An 18555-nucleotide genomic window follows, 5' to 3' on the forward strand; every position below is an offset into this window, starting at 1 on the left:
ATAATGGTGTGGAGAGTGGGAAGAGTGGGAGGTGTATATATATGCATGCACCCACATTTCTATGCCATTATGGGATGCCTGTAACGATGGGTTGACAGTGTATTACAATAAATCTTCAGAACAGAAAAAAAAGAGGGGGCTGGAAAATATATGCAAGCATCAGCATCAGTGTTTGGGCCACAGTGTGATTGATTTCTCTGTCCATCCCAGTTGGCTCTGCCAGAAAGAAATCACCGGGATAGACAGGCAGCCAGAGACACTTCATCCCTGGAGAAAAACACTGCAAGGGATGGACACTGTTTATGTATGCACTTCACAAGCAACCCATGCTCCCACTTTAGAAATAAAGGAATGTTCTTGTACTGAGGAGGATTCACAACACAGGTCATGTTGGTTTTTTCAAAGAAAAATTCTTATTTTGGAACCTGGGTCTCATTGCTGTTCTATTAAGGAGCCAGTGTGCTTCATCAGAACCCACCACATCTCTCAACCGTCCAATAGGAGCAGTGTGTGTGACTATGCAACTTTCCTAAACAATGCACTTCATACAGTGACTGGCTAGCAGTGTGGAGGTGAGAAAGGAGCCACGCTTTGAACTTCTCTCTTAAGGTCTCTTCTCATTCTTTTTCATCAATAATTCTGTCACTTTTCATGTGAAAAACTGAGTGCAGTAATATGAAGGTCTTCCAGAAGTAAAAATGTGCGCTGTTATCCTCACATTGAACGATTTTGGCATCTAACTCTTTGCTATCACGACTGTATTTTCACTACACCTTCTGTTGTTGTGACTATGAACCGAGCGGCAACCTCCGCAGCTGAAAAATGAAGCCAACACGGAGGTGCCAAAAACTGCAGTTCCTCTAATGACCACTTGAGACTGGCTCTAAAAGCGAGTCAATCCCTGTAGACTCCCATGTTAAAGTGTCCAAATTTACAGCAGAAATAAACATGTTTCCAGCCTAGTGCAAAACAGTTTTGCAGTGCATTAAGGAAGAATTCAGATCCCTTCACTTTTTTCACAGTGTGTTATGTTGCAGCCTTTTGCTAAATTCAATCAGTCTACACTCAGTGTCCCACAATGACAAAGCAAAAACAGAAATATCTGTAAATTTATTGAAAGGGAAAATATGAAATATCACATTGACATAAGTATTCAGAGGCTTTACTCAGTAGTTGAAGCACCTTTGACAGTGATTACAGCCTCAAGTCTTCTTGGGTGTGACACGACAAGCTCTATGCACCTGGATTTGGGGATTTTCTGCCATTCCTCTCTGCAGACTTTCACGCTCTGTCAGGTTGGATGGGGACGTCAGTGGACAGACATTTTCAGATCTCTCCAGCGATGATGGATTGGGTTCATGTTAGGGCTCTGGTGGGGCCACTCAAGGACATTCATAGAGTTGTCCCTGAGACATTTCAGTATGTGTTGGCTGTATGAAGCGCATACAGCCTATGCACTATGTATAGAACAAGCGCTGTATGAATGTGCCTATTATAGAAGCTAATATCAAAAAGGCAAAAGAACAAATAAACCACCACAGCCACACAAAAAACTATATAACTCGAGCACCAGTGTTTTCTAACATTAAATCATAAGACATTTTATATTGGTCATTTAATGACAAGCTAACACTGGAAATTAAAGGGTGCGCCATCGGCTAGCTAACATTAGTTAGCTAAACTGAAAAATTAGCTAATGTTAGCGTTTATCCATAGATTCTTGACACAATCCAATTCAGAAACTCTGAAGGTAAAGAAAGGTAAAGTGCATTAAACGAGCTAGCTGCTGCCAGCTATTTACATTTATATACAGTGTCTCAATTTGCTAGTATGACACATGGGGGCATAGACGAGACAACCAACTAATGCCAAGCTTAAGAAATGGCAGGGGGTGTCTGAAATCGTATCACAAGATTCTTCCAGACATGAAGATGGTAACTATAGAAATACTAACAATTACAGGTAAGAAGGATGTATAAATGTTTCATGAGGGGCGATGCAGCTGGCTGGGAGTCAGGCTAGGAGACTGACAGGGAAAGGTGTTTAAAGGTCCATTTTTATTTGAAGTGTTGATCCATAAGAAGATATATTTGTGGTTTTAAGAACCAAAAACCATTTCAGTGTAGTTTTACATCTCCTCTCTCAGGCTTCTCTCTCGAGCCAAATATAGCAGATTTCAGGTAAACACCAAGAGAAACCAAATCCTGCAAGGTTGGATGGTGGTTCAAGGTGGGCGGGGCTTGTGGCATAGCTGAGAGTGATGACTGCTTTGTTGTGACATCACAAAGTTACAGAAGTCCTGTCAGCTGGTTTTAAGGCTCAGTTTATGAATACAGGCTGTGTGTGTGCTTTATCATCAAAGAAGACATGGACATCTACCTTTACACTATATGGGACATTTAAAAAATCAGGTAAGTCAGTCCCCTGCCATGGCTGAGAGGCAGCTTCCATGTCTTTGCCATACCAATACAGAAGGGAATACACAAATGAAGTGCCTGCTGGGTCCATAGTTGGTCAGTTAGTACCATTACAGTTCAGTGATTGCAGGACCCAAATGCAAACAAATGGGCAGACTGATGCAGTGAAGTAACTTCTAATGACAAATGACAGGCTTACAGGTTGATGGACAAACAAGCAGGCAGATGGATTGATGAACTGGTAGGTGAGCAGGGAACAGGAGTCTTCACATCAAAAACATGAGGTAACATTATAAAAAACAAAAATAATAGAGTGAGGTGAACACATGGACTCTGTTGAGGGGAAGACAACGGGACACAGGTAACACCGGTGAAACTAATCAGGGAAAACACACAAGGGCAGGAAGCAATGCAACCATAAATACAGCAGGGAAGACATTTTCAAAATAAAACATGAACTGGAGAAAACGCTCTTGCATCATTTATGTTGAGCACTGAAACTATGGCTACATATGCTAATACAGCTAAACCATATAGTTTTTTTTTTCCTACTTCACCTCTACATTTTGCCCTGAGTTTAAATGTTTTACTCAGAATTGGATTCATTTTGTATAAATATATAAATAAAAGCGTAATGTGTTTTGTTTTGTTTTCCAATTTCAGTCATTTCAGGCACACACATCATCAAATGTTTCTGCCTGTTTTGCTGTGGCTGGGTGTCCTGCTGCCTCTGAGGGTCATACTGATGGGCCATTTAGAATAACAGTGGGACATATTTTTGCAGTTTGATGGGTTGGAAAACTAAACTACTGCCTCTTTGTACACATAAACTGGTTACATCTAGAAAACATGATAAAACATGATTACTCTCTGCTTCAGTATGTTAAAAAAAAAGTGTGGGCTACAGTATTTGATGCTATAACGATATAATGTAGCTATAATGTGTTGATACAATCTCAAAGCAGCATGATGTGATGTGATCACATCAGCCATAGTGCTGTAGTGGGGTTACAAGTCTGGCCCATATACTTCCACATCTGGGCAGATTCCGGCTGTTATCCTCTGGTACTGACTGACAGCTGGAAGATTTTTCTGTGTGGGTGCCAGAATTGATCCAGATGTGGAAATACCATCTGACAATCATGCTGTATATGGGCCAGATTTGGACCATGGAACTGGGTGTATCCTGGGTCTAAAGCAAACAAATATGTGGCCCAAGCATGATCCGGCTTTATTTAAAACCATTTGAGAAGTTAAACCTGACTTTTATGTTAAATTAACGGCTTTGCCTTGGAAATTGCTGTTGGGACTCAGTACATTCAAAGTGGTGGAGACCATATGCTCTTTGTTCTACAGGCAATAGAACTCACTTCCCCACAGTTCCTCACTGTTCACACCTGGGGACAACCCTCCCCCAGGGCCTTAACTGACCAGTCAGTGTTGGTCAGTGTGGGACATGTGACCCGCCAGCATATCACCAAACAAAACCAGATTTCCATATTTGTTCTTCCTCTTCTCTCTTTGGCTTGCTCTGGAGCAGAAGCTCCTTCTTCTCCCCTCTCAGCTCTTCAAGGAGCAACAAAGTTCCTAGCACCAGGTCAGCACAAGGCTATATGGAACAACAGCTTTCCAGCAGGCCTGCTCACAGCAGACTGCAACACCCTCCCTCACTATGCTTTCAACAGAGTGAACAAGTTAACTTCAGTGCCAGCGGCTACGGCACAAAGTTTGCTAGCTGATTTTCCACACAACAGGAGCCACAGCAGAGTTAGTGTAGAACAGCTGTGAGAAGAACAAAGGAGAAAACGGTGGAAGCCACACAGCCAGATAGGACTTTACTCCACCAGGAAGTCACCCAACTCACTGGACACCTCAACAACACTGGAAAAGACCTTTTTTCTTTTGTTCCAAGGACTGGGTGACGTTAACTGACTGGGCCTAACCTCACCTAGCACAGCACAGCTAAGCAGCAGAACTCTTGACCTTTTTTTTTTTAAATATTTTTTGAGCTTTTTTATGCCTTTATTCAATAGTACAGTAGAGAGACAGGAAATGGGGAGGCAGAGAGAGGGGGAATGACATGCAGCAAAGGCCGTCCGATGCGGGACTTGAACCGGGGCCAACTGCAGCGAGGACTGTAGCCTCTACACATGGGGCGCCTGCTTAGACCACCACGCCACACGACGCCCCTCTTGACCATTTTTAATGCACATCTACATGTTGGTTAATGTCTTGTTGTTGTAATGTTTGCTTAGGTTGTGGTCAGTCATACAGTTAATTGAGTACTTAGATATACTACAGGTATGTGTGTGAATATACAAGTTCTAGAACCTGCATGCATACATGAGCTAGGCTAACAAAAACCTTCCCTCCCCCACACACCAGATGGCCTCAGTGGCCATTTTGAGTAGATCCTTTGTTTACCGCCATCTTGTGTAGTCTTTTTTGTTCATGTCATGTGTTCACAGCAACCATTTTGAGTCAGCCATCTTGCCTTTGTCTGTGTCTCCACAGACACACCCCTTAACTCCAATCGTTCAACTTTAACTGACTGTTGATATGGTAATTTCGTTATAGTTATTAAGTTAATTATTAATCAAAGTTCCAGATTAATAGTAATGATTTGAGACTTAACCAATATTGGTGCCGCCGACGATTTTAATTAATTTTAAAGTTATTATTTAATTAATATTAATATTTTTAATATTAATATTTTCTAAATTTATGATAGCCAATAAATTGATAGCCAACTAAAGGTCTAACATATGGTGTCCCGCTCATGAGGCAGAACCCAGACCCAACATTGCATATGGCTGAAAAAACAAGCACATTTGTCAACATTCTCAGTTCAGTTCAACTTTTTTTTATGTTTAAGGATTGTTTTTAAATGTTGATGAACATTTGGGTAAAGATAATGATTTACAATGAAAGCCAATGTTTTAAGGTCTCAAATGGTTTTATTTCATGTTTCTATCTGCTTCAGAGGCTGAGAAATAAAGGTTTTAGTGACAGCAATGCTTCAGTTGAATCTTAACCTCTAGCTAGCAGTGATACTGGCTCCTCCTCTTCCTCCTCCTCCCCCTCCTCCTCTGACATGTCTCATCCTGAACCCTGAAACTTTTACGTTGTTGTTTTTGTTGTTTTCATTCAGGTAACTACTGTTATCTGCTTCAATATCGCTCCCTTCACTCAGGTCGTCAGCCACTGTCCGAACCACAACTTTAAAAACTTTTTGTGGGATGAAACCACCGAAAAACTAAAGAAAATACATTCTCCTTGATGAATTTCACCCTCTTTACACAAATTTCAGCAAATCACAGTGCATTTCATCAATCAGATTTCTTAAGAATGATGTAATCATATACTAGGTCTATGTGTCGCACCCAGTCTTAAAGGGAGTAACATGCATACGACGCCTCCTGTCTTAATGGCTGAAATGTAAATACAGAATTTATAAGTTAATAAACCATTTGTTGACAGCATTAAAAAGTCCTCTTTGTTTTGGAGGGTTGGTGGGGTTGTTGTGTCCCTACCAATGTTGAGACCAAACCTACGCCCTTAACACTGACTATCACATCTGTTCACATACAAACTATGAAAGCGAAACTGTAAGACCCAGATTGTAAATAACCAGAACATTTCTTGACTCAAGTGACCCGCACAATTGTACAAGTTTTAGTTCACAGCACAAACACCATGACTTAAATTTCATAAAAAAAAACAATGCAATCTTGAAGGAAAGCACAAAATCATTTTCTGCTGTGCAGTTCCACAAATACCCCCAAATAGAGCGGTGCGGCACAGCTCAGTAACACAGAACAATTTGTTTTATACACGCTCATATAAGTCTGGAGCTTCCTGTTTTCTCAGCTGAATAGGGTGGTATGGCAAGCTGTAATGTGTCAGAGGCAGCCATGTCATTCAAGAACAAACAAACACGAGTAATGAAAGCCAAAATGATAGCAAAGCAGCAACTCTATCCTGGAGCCAAAAGGGAAAATGACACCAGTGCTGGTGCCCTCATGCTGTGACACATGTTGTGTCACTGGCTGTGAAATGACTTCATCCCTCTGTTTTGCCTGAGGAAGACAGGCGACCCGAGTGGAGGACTGAACTCCTTTGAAGACTGAGAGCTGTGATTTAGTGGTGAACTTTAAAAGGACTGCTGCTTTTCTAGGCGCTGGGCACTGGTCATAATAAGGAGGATATGAGGGAGCACTGGAGGGAGGATATGGGGGAGCAGAGGCCACTGTCTGGGCACTGGCCCCTCTGTGCTCCCTGTTATTTGAGACAGTAGGAATGCTGTGAAATAGCGTATCTCATTACAGCTAAGCCCCTGTGGACCAGGTACACTCCCGATAGACACTGGAGATAAAAAGCTGTCTCTCTCATAATTCACTGCTTGACTGAGCCGAGGACCAAAGAAAATTGCATCTGTTCACTCAGATTTTAGACTTTAATGAACATACTTTATGTAACAAATATGCTTCTACATCAGTTTTCTTAATAAATTAAAAGCTCACTCAGCAACAGTGTATTGTTAAGCTAATGTGTTGTCCAACAAAGAAAGAATAAAGAATAATAATTATTGTCTTATGATGTAGAAAAGGAGTTTCATGTCTGTAAATTATATATTCAGATATTCAAATTTTCATCGACATTTCATTTTGTTACTGATATGACTTATGTTTCAAAGCTCACATGTAGAGTTAAAGGTCCTATGTTGTATAAAGGTAGATTTCCATGTCTTTCTTGATTATAAAGCAGGTCTAGATTTTATAGTGATAGTTTCTAAATACAGGCTGTGGGCTTTTCTCTGTGGACTGTGCACTTTGATACTTTCACACTGAGCCATAAAACCAGCTGTCAGGACTTCTGTAATTTTGTGATGTCACAACGAAGCAGTTATTGCTCTCAGCCGTGCCCCAGGCCCTGCCCACCTGGAACCACCGTCCAACCTTTGCAGGATTTGGTTTCTCTGAGTGTTTACCTGAAATCTGCCATATTCTTATTGGATTACTCAGGAAAAAGTCAGCCAATCAGAAGGGAGGTTCAGAGCCTCCTCTGATTGGCTCACCGACCTATTGTTACTACAGCTAAAACTACAGTGAGATGATTTTTTGGTTCTTAAAACAACAAATATATCTTGTTATGGATCAAAACTTCAAATAAACCGCAAGAGAAGTGTAAAATATGGGACCTTTAAGTTAATGGAAGGGGGTGTGGCCTGGTGGATGACTTTTGACCTATTCCCAGTGCATTCTGTTGTTCACAGACATGTGATGTCCCAAGACAAGAGACTCAATGTCTTGGGACCTGTTGTTGCTGCTCAAAATGAGTCACATCAATTGGGAAGGGCCCATTTGACATTGATGGCGATGGCGTAGCAGCTCACTCTGAGCCTCAATACCGCTCTTCAGAAACCTGTGGGTGACGTCACGGAGGCTATGTCCATCTTTATTTACAGTCAAGGTGCACAACATGAGACAATAAAGGAAAATGTTTATTTCATCAGTAGTACTTATCTTGGTTCTGAGCCTGAAAAGTTTGTGTGTGTGTGTGTGTGTGTGTGTGTGTGTGTGTGTTTGTGTGTGTCTATGTGTGTTAATGCGTGTCTTTTGTCTGTCAAAACACCTGTGTTATAACTCTAAATGTGTCACTGCATTACTTCGTTCTCTCTTTTTTTTGGGTAAGATGTGACGATAGGGGCCCAACAAAAAGATCAGCCCAGGGGCCTGTTATCAACTTAATCGGCCACACGCATGTATGGAGTTGCCTCGTGGACATGAATTAATTCTAAATTCAAAGCAGTTGCAAAGAAGAAGATTGAAGTCTTCACTCAGTTGTAAGAGACGTGACTGCAGAACAGCCTTCAGGGCTCAGCTGACAACAGTGGTTGACGATTATGAAAGGTTCCTTCTGCTAAGTTTTCTTTTCCGTGAATGTCTCATTTCAAATCTGAGACACCAGACAAACAGTATAGAGTGAATATTTTTCACAGAGCACATAAGTTTATCTATATAACAGCAAAACACTGAACATGTGCCGCAAAAAGTTTGACAGTTGAAGCCAAGTTCGTTTCCTCAGAGCGACTGCACTTTGAGTACCACATCCTCCTACTCTCCAGTCACCCTGACACCTAGTCTACATTTACTGATGACACCCTGCAGTTGGCTGTAGGTTCTGGGTGACTGGCTCAGAGACTGGTAGCCACTTTGTTTGTAAAGATAAAACGGCAGAGACTCTCAAGTGTCAGGGAGATAGAGAGAGGGGGCAAAAGAAAAAGAGAGTGTCAGCATGAAACGGAGACTTGTTTGGCTGAGGAATCTTTATGAATTGTGTTTAGCTGTTTAATAGTGGAAGAGCTCGGCTTCTGAAACCCCACAGGAGAGCCAAGAGAAAAGCCCAGGGGCCTGGATGGCTTTAGTCTGCATCCCTTACAGTTCAAATGCCAAGCATGCTATGAAAGTGATTGATGCTCGACTGCAGTAAATCACTGCTTTGCTGTGAAATTAAATGCTGCACAGTAAATACTACGGCACTGTTTTGTCTTGACTCGGAGGTTAAAGTGGGGCTGGAACAATCCGGAATGGCGTTCTGGCACCTTCGATTAATAAGTAAATAAATCTGAGTGTCAGAGAGCGAGACCGACGAGCAGACATACACACACACACACACACACACACACACACACACACACACACACACACACACACAGAGGATGGAGAGAGGCCCCCCGCAGATCATCACATAAGGCGACGGTCCTTTTAACACCATTGTTGCAGAAGAAGTGATGTCATGCTTATCCAGGAGAAGACAAAACAGCTCAATGTTACAAATTCATGAGGTTATTATAAAGACCAACTCTGATAAATGGGAAAATGCAGTTCTGATGTGAATAGCCAGCTTAAAACATGTAGAGCGGGATTGGCATTAAACCCCCCCAACTAGAAATTTAAGGCTTCCCCCACCTGCCAAATCTCACTGCAACCCCTGTATTGACTGGAATAATGGAACTGCTGAAAGAGTATGAACAGCTCTCTAGATTGATTTTTTTTTTTTCCATTTCCCCATTTAGGTAGACAACAATGGCGATTTTAATCGGTGTCACAATCTGGTGTGACCATTTTTTTGTCCATCCATCCAGCACTTTGGCTCAGAGCGAGATAACTCAGCACTCATCAATGCTGGCCAGATTATCATGGAATTTTGTAGAAATTTCATGTCAAGAATGACTCCCTGACCCTGACCTTTCAGCTAGCATCTACCAAATTTTCCCGTTCACCAGACCTTTGGTCCATGTTTACTGTTTTAGGAAAATTATTCACATTCTGTCTGAGGGTGAGATATGAAGATTGGTATAATTTTCCTGTCCGTGCATTCAAGGGCCCATCTTTTACACTTTTCTTGTGTTTTATTTGAACTGTTGATCCATAAGAAGATATATTTGTGGATTTAAGCACCAAAAAACATCTCTCCCAGGCTTTTCTCTGGAACTCTAGTAACAATAGGTCGGTGAGCCAATCAGAAGAGAGGAAGCTCTTCTGATTGGCTGATTTTCTGAATGTTCCAATAAAAATATGGCAGATTTCAGGTAAACACTCAGAGAAACCAAATCCTGCAAAAGTTGGATAGTGGGTCCAGGTAGGCGGGGCTAGGGGACATGGCTGAGAGCGGTGACTGCTTTGTTGTGACATCACAAAGTTAGAGCAGTCCTGACGACTCTGAATACAGGTGTGCATTTCTCTGTGGACTGAGCACTTTGATACTTTCACAGTATTAATATAGAATCTAAACCTGATCTGTAATCAAAAAACACATGAAAATCTCATTTTATACAATATAGGACCTCTGAGTACACAGCTAAAGTCAGAACGTGGTAAACTTAACTCAGCACAAAGACTGGAATCAGGGATAAAGGGTTAAGCAGTATTACCAGCAGTATTAGCAATGATTGTAACAAGTCTAGGTATAGCAGCTAATTGCTATAGGAGAAAGAGCAGTAAGCACAACACTGTTGCAAACCTGACAGCAGAAGAATCAGTTCTGTTGAGGATTTCTGAGCACAAGACAAATGCCTCCTCAGCTGTTTCACTATCTCCACAGAGGTGCTGGAAAACCACAGAGAATTTTACGGCTCAATTGAAATGCTCAGTGCTTCACTAACACTTCCTATTCTCCGAGGAATGTGATGTCTTTGGAAAGTTAAGAGAGTTGTCCAAATGAATCAACAACTCAATTCTTCTTACTTTAACACATTACTTTCAGAAGTCAAAGTTCGTGATGTAATCAACATGGAAGACGATTCCTCTGTTTCTTGAAGTTATCACGCAGACTTCTGAAGGGTGAACGGAACCATGTAACAAGCCAAGACTATACCCTTCATCAAGGTGGGAAATTAATCTTAATATAACAAATAACATCAACGTAACATGACATATGTAAACACTGGTGGCCAATGAATTGAAGAAACAAACAACATGAATGGACATCAAATGTTCTAGCTCAGAGTTCATCACTATCAATGCTTGATTGCCACCCAAAAAATTTTTGCAAATCTAATAAAATCTTGATTTGCTAGCAAGTACACTGGGGTCTTAGCAATTGACACAACTTGGAGGCAAGGACCCAACTGCCCTGCTGGCAGCACAAGACCATAGAAAGTTGAGTAATGGTATATCTTTCTTATTTTTGTTTTGTTTTTCTTTATTTTTAAGTAAACCAACATCGCATTTTCTTCAAAATTGGTGATGTTTAACCAATGTACCTTAGAGCTAAAAACAAAACTGTGTGAAGCTGGATTTAGCATGTTAGATCTGCAGCTCATCCAGCACTCAAAACTTACTACATAGCACATGAACTGTAAACCAACTGAAACATGGGTTCAATATGAACTTTTTTAGGGAAGTATGCGATTTAGGAAAGTTGTGAACATGGCACATTGTGGAAGGCCCTTCTCCACAGTGAAATCTGAGCATACAGTGGTGTTAGCCCGATCACATGTAGCGTTAATGTCTGTCACACAGTGGAGACTGGCTGTCTCACGATCCCGCTGCTGTCATTTCAATCAGTTTGCCTATCAGACTTGCTACTCTATCTTATCCAGTTGAAAGTCCCTGAGGTGAAGTACACAACTGTTTCCACAGTACTACTGCCTCCATCCTGTGTCACTACTCCATGTATTGCCCTCCCCGTCTTTGCTTCCAGTCCTCCCAGGTAATACTGAGCTGACAGCTTTCATTCCTGCTCCAACAAAGATCACAGGAGACAGAGAGGGGGCTGAAGCTCAACCATCGCAGTCATCTCCCCTTTGACTGGCTGTCAACTCGTCATAGCATCACTGCAGTAGCAGACAGTGGAACCAGACTGGTGTAAGTATTTACATATCAACTCCATTCAGGCCTGGCACAAGTGTGAAGTAGCTGGTTGTGGACTGTCATTGGCTGTTTAATGATTCTGTAATGATTTTGACTGAACAATCTGTCTCCTCCAAAATACCTTTATGCATTGCTACTTTGCTTAGTCAAATATTGTATGCTTAATAGGTTCCATGCTCACTGAGGCTCAATGTCTACGAACTGGGGATTCATTTTAGCTAACATGACATTTAAAGTGCCTTATCTTCACCATCAAACACCCCAAGTCTAGTTCTAGACCATTAAGTCTCTATCCACCTTTGCTACGTTTACGCCTGGTGTCCACACTACTCCAGAGTTTTCGAGCCCCTTCAACAGAGACTTTTGGGAAACGCTGCTGGTCCTATGTATTCCTGACATCCGCTACCACAGCTTCTGTGTTGATTGGTGGGGTGGATACGTCCCTTGCTACTGAATGTTTAAGACAACCACACCTAAAAGGAAATGAGCTAACATGAATTTAATGTTGGGCTGAACAATGAAGTGGAATAAATTGGTAATTGAGTATCAGTTTGACTGCTACCATCTATGGTTCACAAAGGGGGGTTCTCTGATTGGCTGCAACTTTTAGGACAGTTCACATCTCTAAAAACTAGTTTAAAATCTATGACAACAAGTTGTTGTCTATGGAGAGAGATTGTAGCCTCTACCTCTGTTCAAAGATGGTACAAAATAAACATTTATCATATTTCCAGAGGAAAAATGCCAAGAGAATATTGTAACAAACAAAATACACTGACAGAAAATGGTTTTCACATTTCTTATTCTACAATTTTTACAAAATATGTCACTGCATGAGAAAAAGTCAACTTAACTCAAGGTCCACTTATTAACTTTTGTGGCGGTTTTTCAAAGCCTTAATCAACAAATGTAATTTTTCTAGTTTAATCAAGACAACCATCTTTCCCCAACCTTAACCAAGCCTCTGAGCTACCTTTGAGGACAAAATATGAAAGTTCAATCTTGTAAGGAGACCAATGAAGACCACAACATGCAGCTGAAAGCACCTGACAACTTATAACTGGACCACTGATTTGTATTTATTCTTGTTCACAAGAACAAGACAGAATTTCTGTGTTCAAGTTGAAAAGAATAACTCTGCTCTGGGCCACTGACAGACAGGGAGGGATAGAAGGGGGGTGGGGGAGGGGGTGGGGGTGGTGGGGGGTGGGGGGGCATAAAGTGAGAGGAAGAATTTGTTGTCCATTCCCGTCCAGATCCCAAGGTAGAACAAACAACCCCCTCTCTCATTCTTAGTGAACAACTATCTAAGGCTGAAAACAAACCCTTCAATTGAGCCTGCACCACTCTTTCCTTCTCCTTCTAAACCTCTAAATCCTCCAATGATAAAAACAGAGCTGTAAGGCACAGGTTATCCTCGCAGCCCCGCTTTGCTCTGAGCCTCTCTCAGACATCACAGCGCCCGAAGTGCCTGAATGTCTGGTTTGTGTACAATGCTGCCTCGTTTCAGTCCGGCTCTCTGCAAAAACTTGAAAGTAATTTTCAAGTTTATGTGAAAATGAATTAGCTTGTAGTTTTTTTTTTTGTGTGGGCTGGGCATTATGTGTAGCAGAGGGTGGTGCAGTTTGAGGTAGGTAGGACACACCTACTGAACTGCATACGCAGAGAGACTCACAGCGCTGTTGTTATTAGACTTTATACGGTATAATGGCCATGGACTCAAATGTCATGTCAATCAGCGGGAAAAGTACACAGGGAATCATAGTGAAATATGTGTTATGTGCCGTGGTGTTGGGTTGTACGGAGTTAAAAGGCGTGAGTGCGGAGGCTTGGCCAGGGCCAGAGTGGGCCATTCGTCTCCTTGAGAGAGAGCTGCGTGGAGTTGTAGTGGTCGTTCATTCCGATAGTGATATTTTCCTTTTTTTATTGGTATTGTTAGTTAGGATTATCTTGGTTCTCTGTTGTTGTTAGTTTGTGTTACCCAGTGCTACTGCCGGTTGTTCGTTATAGTTTGTAGTTTATAGTTTGTGAATAACATCTCTTATTTTTGCTGAATCTGTTTTCCTGTTCCTTTCCTGTTTGGCCCGGCTTACTATTTCATTTATTGTTACCTCCCTCAACCCCTGGACTCTCACAGGGAAGGTAACAATATGCCACACGACAAGTTAACTCAACAGTTTAACTAACCTCACTGTGGGTTAATCTGCTAACAGGTTAACACTGCTAACTACACTTCCTTTGAGATCAATGCAAATGCCAGCTTGGCAACACACTCAGAAAATGTGATGGCATTTTTCCATGTATGTCTCTTCTTCCTGCATATCACCAAAGATGCTCTATAATATAACATGATCCTTTAAGCTGCACCAGTGGTACGGTATGAAATGGTATACACTTCCTGTCTCGTAAGTGGGCGTGGTCAGCTGGGATTAAATGTGACAGCTAATTTATTACTTTCCTGTCCGCATCCTTTGCAAAAGAAAACACAGATTCGTTGTTCCTGTTATTACAGCCTATTGCTGCTCAAAGCTTGGGTATTTTTAACAGTAATTAATGGACTACTGCTTATCCATGTCAAAACAATACAACACAACACAACACTAGATACAGTGCAACTTTGTGCCTTTTTTATGTGCTATCTTAATATCTGATTAACTCAGTACAAGATCAAACCAATCTAATAATACTCTCCTTTTTTTCCATCCAAAAAGTTAAATAATAACAATAATAGTATTCTTAAGCAATGAAACACATTTTAATTCAATTTTAACTTTTAATCCTCGTCTCATGTATTTAAATGTATGTTTTGCACTGCAGCAGTGAAACCAGACCAGATCAGTCAGAGAGAAGAGTTATCTGTTGCCAGATCTTGCGAGAGTGTGTTGCTTGAACAAAGTTCATTTTCTGATAATTTATCTCTCTGGAAAATGTAATTTTAGTGTTAGAATATGCAGCTTGTGAAAAATTGGTCCAGTATTTAGAATCCATCATAATCTGTGATCACGCTCACTTTCTCACATCAGAGGGAATCATCTCAAACCTGCCTCTAGTCCCATGAGGGGGCAGGGCAGTGGTGACACAGATACAGGAAATGATTCTAAGCGCGCCGTCTCCCTTCTGAACTGTCTCTGACATCACCACCTTCCAACTCTCCTCTGTTCTCCAACAGTGACACCAGAAAGCAAATATCATATATCATTTCGGCTCTTTATGAAAAGGTCCTGTCATGACTGAATAAAGCCATAAGAACATTATGTTAATAAACAGATTAAGTCAGCAGAAAAGGGCTAATGATGATGTTAACATAAGGTTTAGTTCTTACCATGTTCACCATCTTTAGTTTAGCTGAGGTTGACTCATAATGGACAAATTCAGTTATTTTATCTAATGATGGCTCCAGAGGAAAAGTCAGAGGATCACCAAACTTATTCCAATCCATCTTGAGGGGGAACCTGGAAGTTTGCACCATATTTCATCCCGATCCATCCATCAGCTGCTCTGATATTTCAGTCTAGACGGGGCCCAAATCTGGCCCGTGGGACAAGTTCACAACGTTCTGCAAATAATTTTGATTAATTGTTTAAATTTGTCCTTCAGAACAATTTGGATTTATTATAATTTTATCCAAATCATTTATTCATTTTATTGAAAATTGGCTTTTTATCACATTTAACAATTAGCAAGCTGAACTCATCAGCATAAACATTTTAGCCAGATAGCACCTGCCCAGGCCACGGGCAAGGTGAGCAATGACACATGAAGGCAAAATTTGAGCATTTAAAATTTGAATTTCTCCACTGAGCTTGTACCTGAGATTTGACTACACAATGTCAAGATGGAAAAAAAAAACAAACAAAAAAAAACACTCGACTAGTGCAAGTGAGTCCCAACTCATTAGTTTAAAACAGACACAGTTTTTCTAAAGAAGCCTGTGTTAATGTGGTGACACACAGCAGAGAAGTCACCACTGTGGGCCATTTTATCTGTGTGTGCGTGTGTGTGTGTGTGTGTGTGTGTTCAGATGGGTTGATGTGATGTTGATTCATGTGTAATCATGTGCTGAGGCCGCTCAAAAGGCCTCAGCAGGAGACGTGTGTATTTGAATGTGTGTGTGTTCGGTATTCTCATGTAGACCAGCCACATTCAGCTTCACAGTCCTGTGGGTGTGTTAGAATGAGCTGGTTATAGAGAAGGTTTGTGTATTTTTGCTTAATTTATATATAGCAACAGAAACATGAAGCGAGCAACCAGAGAAAAGCTTATTTGTAAAGCTAGTTTGGTGTGTGTGGAAAGAACTTGTGTCAGTATTTACAGATTCCACTTCACCTTGGCCAAACCATCTGTAATCAAAACATCCCAGGCTGAACATATGCTTAAATTAAAACTGAACCACCGGCCATTTTACATCCAAAGTAATTAAAACAAATATGATCTCTGTCACTTCTCTGAAATGTACGTTTTTGCTCCTGTTATCAACGCTCTAATTCCACGGTGCATTTGAGAGGCTTGTCAAGTTCGTAACTGCTGTAAGTTACACGGACTGAATCCTTTCCCCTCACTTGGAGTCTCACCGGTTGAGGGAAGCCCAATGAATCATCTCCCCCACCTGTCTGCGACAGAGAGGCAGATGGGAAGTGATTGAGCGTAAACATTGAGGGCTCTGAGGAGGGATGATGTGACAGCGTCCGGGCTCATCACCAGAGAGAGGTAGCCAGAGATACACGTTCAACTGCTCTCATGAGCCTGGGAAAGGCATGTGGATTATAGCTCCTACAGCGGAACATGGAGACATGATATTGGTGCTTGTACAGTTAATGACCAGACTCAGGTATAGGGTGGCACCAAGTCCAACGAATGTACCCTGCTAACCACCTGTGTGTGTGAATGCAAAGCCACTGATCGGTTCTGTTTTAATGACGTGACTGATCAGTGTATCTCTGATGTAGTCAAGCCATGAAACCATGCAAAATAATTGTAACAGAAAATATATTTGTGGTTTTAAGAACAAAAATCTCAATACAGCAGATTTCAGGTAAACACTCGGAAAAACCAAATCCTGCAAGGTCGGATGCTGGGTTCAGGTGGGCGGGGTTTGTGGCGTGGCTGAGCGCGCTGACTGCTTTGTTGTGACATCACAAAGTTCCAGAAGTTTCCGAATACAGGCTGTGTGCATTTCTCTGTTGACTGAGGCTTTGATATTTTCACAGTACTAATATAGAACCTGGACCTGCTTTATAATCAAACAACACATGGACATCTACCTTTAGACTGTATGAGACCTTTAAGGAACATTAATAATGGTTCAGAATGAACTCTTTCCTCTGAGGCACAGAGCTCCAATGACCTTTTTTGCACTATATATTTTTTTGGTTCTGATTTGGTGATTTGTCTGGGTTGGTATTAGATTGTTTATCCACTCTTATATACTGATGTTACATCGACCAAGTTAACATTATGATCTGCATCTCCCTTTCTATCACACCAACAGGGGACAGTATTCAGTTAAATATAGAGGTGTGCAGCTGTGGAACGTCGACCTCCACCTGGTAGACTGCTCGCCCTTGCTACCTGTTTTTAAAAGGAAATTAAAAGAGGAAGTAATAAGCACCCAGATGGGAAACAGAGGAGACCAATTTTGTTTGTTTATACTTTCATTGTGTTACTTTATTTTCTTTGATTCATGTATATGATTCATATTTTGTGTTGTTTCTTTTGATTTTTTTGTTTGTTTTCTAATTTTCATTTTTCTATTTTTCCGTGCTCTTTTATATGATTTTAATTTTTACACAGTGTTGAGATGTAATGGTCTTCATGTCATGGGCTTTATATACTGTACATACTCATGTTTGTTATAGTGCACCCTTAATATCCCTCTAAATTCACAAGATATCCAACAGAACTCCTCATGTGAGTTTACTTCAGGATATAATCAGCTAAGCTTTTATACACCACAGAAGTCTAGCATAAAACTGCATCTGTAGCCATCCACGACCTCCATGGGGTGGATAGTAGTTAGAGAGAGTCATACAATCTACATGTAGATTGTTAAAATAATAATAACAATAAAAAAACATACATTAAAACAATAATTTCTTCTCATCTTCACTTGTGTTTGTTCAGCATCCAGTTAAGGTCAGAGCATCAGAAAACTTCAGTCACATCTCATGATGGAGAGCTTAGTCTGGGGCATGGTGAGTGAGTAAGACAGCAATCAGTATTATTTAGTTGTGTTGAGTTCACTGCATGGGAAACAGTTTGACCATCCCTCAGTGCACAAGTGAAAATTTTAAAATCCTGTCTGTCCTTGGTGTGTAAGCTTCAGTTACCAGCAGCAGTTTCTTTCCATTGTGTCTCTGTGCCTGTTCCGCTCAGCTGCCAGCTCTGAATACTTTTATTTTCTTCCTTTGACATGTTAAACAATATGAAGAGTAAATCAGTGTCATCATGTTTGACTGAAAAAAAAAAAAAATCGTTGTGTCAGTTGGCCTTTAAATCAGTATCTGTGCTGGTAAGAAGAGCATGTTCACAGACAGATTTGGCTCAGTTTGACTCATTCAAACAAAAAGAGCATAATTGACATTTCAATTACAGTAATCTGCTTGTTTATTCTATTTTCAAGTGAGAACTCCACTTAAGCCCTTCAGAAATCTCCAGGTAAATACTGTATCCTCCTGGAGGTCTGCTCATGTCAAAACAACCCAAATCCCCATTAAACAGCCTGCACTGACACAAGGAAATGGGATGGATGATCTGTCTGGCTT

Source organism: Seriola dumerili, unplaced genomic scaffold, assembly GCF_002260705.1.
Source record: "Seriola dumerili isolate Sdu_G_001 unplaced genomic scaffold, Sdu_1.0 BDQW01000645.1, whole genome shotgun sequence".
NCBI classification, from domain to species: Eukaryota; Metazoa; Chordata; class Actinopteri; order Carangiformes; family Carangidae; genus Seriola; species Seriola dumerili.